This window comes from Amia ocellicauda, unplaced genomic scaffold (assembly GCF_036373705.1).
Source record: "Amia ocellicauda isolate fAmiCal2 unplaced genomic scaffold, fAmiCal2.hap1 HAP1_SCAFFOLD_32, whole genome shotgun sequence".
NCBI classification, from domain to species: domain Eukaryota; kingdom Metazoa; phylum Chordata; class Actinopteri; order Amiiformes; family Amiidae; genus Amia; species Amia ocellicauda.
This window is the reverse complement of record NW_027102887.1, coordinates 788,043-794,042: the sequence shown is the minus strand read 5'-3', so window position 1 is coordinate 794,042 and position 6,000 is coordinate 788,043.

The following is a 6,000-nucleotide window of genomic DNA, read 5'->3' as shown; positions in this document are numbered from 1 at the left end:
ATCAAACTCATTCCGCGTCTATGGCAAATCGTAACCCTAATGTTACAAATGTTCCCTAAACACCTATTTTGCAGGATCAATAAAAAATTATTAGGATTTTTTAAACTTTTACTGACACACATAGTTAATAGCAATGTGTTATAACTTTACCGAAAATAATAATCTGTATATCTTTAATTGTTTAGACGTTATTAAGATATAATGCATCTTTCACATAGGGAACATTTGTAACATGTTAGGAAAAACAAACAAATGATTTGAAAATATTCATAATTACAGCATACAATTTGTCAGGCTTCATAACAATGGTATTTATAACATACTCTGTAAAAATCAAGCAAATAGCATTTGTGGTTCACGAGAAAATATGTATATATAATCAAAGCTATCAGACTATAGCAGCCGGTGTATGAAGACACATACGATTATACAGCATTATTTGGCAGCTTCGCAAGACCTAATTTTAAACGTTGTTGGTAAATTAGATAATTAGTGGGGACCCGCTATTTGCAGTTCTTCCCCTCCATAATTGCTAAAATAAAGTTTTACTGACATTTTATTGACCCTACCACTGCATAGGGCACATCTGTAACATGAACGCTACTGAATGGCACATACATTGAAAACTACGGAGAACTGAGACAAATCCACTTTACACTTCATAAATAATCTTAAAACGTTTCCAACCAAGGCAACACCCACTTGAAATACGTTCATTCTCATTTTTGGTAAACAAAAAGAGAGATTGTTACATATGTTCCCTATGATGCATCTACAGAGAGAGAGAGACAGACAGACACTAACTCTCTCTCTCTCTCAGCTGGGAGTGTGTGGGAGGGGTCTGCAGTGAGCGGGAGTGCTGCTGAGAGCTCTGTCCTTTGGCTGCGTTTTTTTGTTGCTTTACTTTTTTCAGTTTGTTTATTTTGTCTTCTGTTTTCAGTGCTTTTCTTATTGTGGGGGAACAGGGGAGGGGAGGGGGGAGTACCGGTAGTTCTTCCCGGGTCAGGGGGTCGGACCCCCTGAATGCGTCTTTTGAAAAACTGACCCGACGCCATGGAGTCAAGATCGCTCCGGTGCAGTTCTGCCCCCTAGAGCAGTGTGTGTTAGCGGTTGGGGAGGTAGCAGGGTGTGAAAATATCAAGTCTGCTGCCATTGTTATCTTCTTAAAAACCACTGATCTGCTCAATCAGCTAGTGGCTAATGGCACAGTGTTAGACGACACTTTCACCCCGGTGTTGCCGCTCGCTGCTCCTGCCCGGAAGGTAACGCTGTCTAACGTCCCTCCGTTCATCCGCACCGGCTCGGGCAGCTGATGTCCGGCATTAAGAGGGTCCCGCTGGGCTGCAAAGCCCCGCAACTGAAACACGTCGTGTCCTTCCGAAGGCAGCTGTATATGATCCTCAATAACATCAATGAGGATCTTAATGTCTCCGAAGTTGGATCTCTCTTGCTGCCACCACCACGAAGATTGCTCTTTAATAATGTTGGAAAGTCAAAGACAGCAACCGTCAGGGTTCTTGCATATGAGGTATTCGTGCTGCACCTCTCTGCAAGGATCCAGGACAGTTTGTCAATGTAAACTCCAGTGCCTGGGAACTTTTCCACCTAAAAGACAATGGTAAATAAAAAACAAGTTTATCCCCAAACTATTCTTATATTATGTTAAGTGGAATACATTATCAGTAAGGCTGTGATTTTGTTACAGAAATGTGTTATTAAAGACCACAGTATGTCTCAATTCTAAGTTTATTAATTTACAGACATAATAAAGTCAGTGAATCTGTGACACCCATAATTCAATTACATTCTTATTATCAACTATAACTATGAATATAACTGATAATGTAGCATCATTAGATTGTTTACAACCAATATTTGTTTTCAATATATATATTTTTACCTTGTCTTTGTAATATTGTAGACCAAGAGTGTTATACCTGTTTTGGTGATTCTTTGTCAGATTCAGAACAATTTGCTGTGGGGCTGTCAGAACCACTTGATGGTGACACACTTTTGTCTTCATTGCTGATAAATGTGGCTTTTGTTACAATTTTTTTCAGATTGTCCAAAAGGTCTGGAATCTCTGGAGAAAAAAACCTTAGTATTAAATGATAATCATTTCTAGTAATATATTTAATACAAAGTGAAAACAAAACCATCAATGCCTGCAATTATACTTGAGAGACTTGCTCTATGTTATTGGCAAACTGACCTTTTTGTGGGTCATTAACATTAGCTACAAAAAAATAAAAGAGATAAAATACAAGAATTACCAGGTCTAATGTAATGCATATAGTCATTAATGTAGGATTATGAAGTTATGTTGAAAAACTTTATTTAATAATCAGTATTATTAAACTATTAGACAGTGCACATTAAGAGTCTGTATTGTGGTTCTAGATTACTTCAGTATGATCAACTATAATACATTACTCTGGAATCTAAATTACTGAAGAATAACATTTATCAAGGTAAGGTCTTTTTAAGTGTTTTCCTTTTCGAGCTGCTTAACTTTTTGCTGTAGCTCAACTTCACTGGACTCTTTAAATGTCTGTAGAATATGACGGGATCTAATTCTTGAAGCTCCATCGGTTTTCTTTCTTATTTTGTGCTGTATTCAGAGAGGAAAAGAGTTTAAAATGAATATATATATATATATGAAAATGATTTAAATAAAACAATCCTGCAATACATTTATTTAATATTTGCAGTAATTATCTCACCGGTAACTGTGGTTCATCAAGGTCACTATCATCTGAAATTTGAAGTTTTTTGTTTGGTTTAGGTACTCTCTTCATTTTAGGACAGGGCATTTTTGTTAGGTCATTAAGTTTTCTTCTTAGTTCGCCTTCTTTTCCTAAAATAAAAATAAAATAAATAAAACCCTGCATTATGTCCACAGATATTTGGGGATTATATTTATTTGTCATAAAAATACTGTGCTTTGACCATACAAATTAAGATGAACAGCCAACACTGAATCAAAACTGAAGTTAAATTATATCTGGTTTAATTTATTTTGTGATTTGGGGGATTTTATTGTAAAGCACAACACCCAATAAATCGTTCTTACAAATGCCAGTCAAGTATGACGAGTTTTTAGCGCCCTCACCACCACCTACCATGTTATAAGAGTATGTTAGAAGTACAACACATTAATAACTTAAACATTCATTTCAAATATACTGTGATTGTATATATCAAATAGCATGTAAAGACTTTAATGTTTTTTTTTTTTAAATAAACATTGTTACCAGTCATAATGATCTGCGCTTCATGGACAGGCCATCCACCTTTTGGAGGTTTGTTCGTGTCTCTCCACTCTGCTCTGAAGTTTCGAGTCGTCTCTTCGTCATCATCAGCAATGCTGAATAAATCAAAATTGCGAAAGCAAGCAGTGGGAATCACGCTGTAAGAGTCTTTGTCGACCCCGCTTTCCCACTTCACCAACGCGTGCATCACCGCCATACTACCTTCACCTTCTCGTCCGTTTTTTCTGCGCCTTTTTCCCCCGACAAGTCACGGCACAAAAAACAGTCCCGCTCTGCATTCTGGTACTTGGCGTTCTTAATAACACCAACAGGGTGTAATCGCATAGACCACTCGAGTATAAAGTACTACATATCCCATCTGTTACAGTTTTTTTTCTTCTTCTGAAACTGCAAGCGCACTACATAAAGTTTGGCAAATTAAGAAATTTGGATGATGAGTTTACAATCTTATAAACAGTATTTAAGTAAACCTAGATATGCAATTCCAAAAAGAACAGCATCGAGATGGAGAAACAGGATAAAAAAATAATAATACAATGTTTATACTTTTTGTATTTTAATTACAGTATGTAATTATTGCCTTTTGATTTACATTTACAGAAAAAGAACGGCGGCAAACGTGGACTACCCAACAAGAAGCAACAAAGTTACTAAAATATCAGATTCTCAGGTAAGCTTCATGCAGCCATACATGTATAATTATAAAATCAATCCAAAAAATAGACCTTGTTTACCCTACAACTGATTTGAGTGTTAATTCTATTTAAGATATAAAAAAATATTTTGTTTTCTGAACTAATAATCTGTGAACATTCTATTATCTCTATAATTTTAATTAATACATTTATTTTATTATTGGTGGAACATTATATTTTTCAGCTCAGATGATTTCACGTACCATCAATTTTTCTGTTAATAAATGTGCAAAAACAAATCAGATGGATAGGCCCCTACATATGAACATTAAGTTAAAGGCCTAGAGTGAGTGTTCTTCACTTCCAGTCATGGCGGGCCACAATCCAGCTCTTTGTAACTCATCAACAACCAAAGACCTGGGAAAAGGGTTAAATGGCTTCAGTTAAGCCAATTAGGTAATTAAGAGCTCAACTGGAAAAAAAACAGCAGGCATAGGGGTACTTTAGGACCACAGTCACTGATATAACCTACAATGTTGTTGTAATGAAAATCAGCAGACAGTGGGCCTCCTCCAGGACTAAGGTTGAGAAGCACTGGTCTTGAAGACCACAATAACAATCGACCTCAAGGGCTAGGGATATTCGAGGTGATGCTAAACCAGTCCTGAATGTTTAAATATAATGTTATTTTCTTGTAGTGTGCCGTTGCTGTTAATGCAACCAGTTATATTGAGCCATCAAATACAGAAGCTGACGAAAGACATCAACATGTGAATTTAGTTGTAAATTTAAAGTGTGTGTAAAAAGTATTTTGTATATGGAGATTAACCCATAGTTTCACAGATAAATTGTGGACCAGTGATATTCAGGATCTTCAAAACAAGTCCTGAATGCTCAAACTTAACACTTCTTTTTTTAGAGTGTCGTTGCTGTCAATCCAGCCAGTGATGTGGAGCCATCAGATACAGAAGCTGATGAAAAACAACATGTAAATTTCCTAAATTAATATGGTGCATCAAAATACTTATTTAGCACTTTCAACTGTTTCTTTGTGATTCCTAAAATTACTTTACAGGCTGGGGCTGGGGGAAGACACTGCGCCCGCCTGGAGAAGCCTGTACAAGCCCCCCTCAATAAGAGAGCTGGCAATCTGCAGTGGAGGGTGTTACACACCATTATTGCTGTCAATTCTTTTATTACTGTTCTTAACCCTGCTGTGTCCGACGCCTGCCCATTCTGTGCTCAGAGAGAGACCGTGTTTCACTGTTTCAGCACTTGCTCTCGGTTGTCACCCATTTTTAGTCTTTTAACTCGTCTTTTTACTGATCTTAACCTGATTTTTAACACAAAGGTTTTTATTTTAGGGGCGCGATACACCAGAAAGACCAAACATGTGGACCAGCTGGTAAACTTCTTGCTGGGCCAGGCTAAAATGGCCGTCTATAAGACTAGGAAGAACAGAGTGTGTGGGGAGGGCAGTGAGGATGCAGTGAGAGTGTTTGCCATGCTGGTCAAGTGCAGAGTCAGACTAGAGTTTAACTATTACAGGCTGATGAATGATTTGGAGAGTTTTGAACAGGTCTGGTGTATTAATGATGCCCTTTGTGAATTGTATGACGGGGAGTTGGTTTTTATTATGTAATTCATTTATAGGGTTTAGTATTTGATGGTTGTTTTGTTGTGTGTATTGGGTTGCTTTCTTTAAAAGTGTACAGATCAGTGGCGGAGTTAATGCTTGTTGGGGGGAGACAAACAAAGGGGAACACTATTTTTTATTTATTTATTTATTTTCTTTTGTATGAATTATTGCGTGTTGCAAACAGGCAATGAAGTCTGATAAAAGTCAAAAAGTCTCTCTCTCTCTCACACACACACACACAGCCAGCAAGACACACAGAGCCAGCCAGCTCAGCGATGACATCACAAACATCTCTCTCAGGTGACTCCTATGACATCACAGAGCACGTACATTCCGTTGCTTGCCGTCTGTCAACCACTCAGTCACTGCCAGCCAGACTGGCTGGCTGACTGGATGGTGGGGCTGCTTGCTGCTGCTGCGTACCTTAGCAAGCTTATTTGCTTGACCGGCCTTC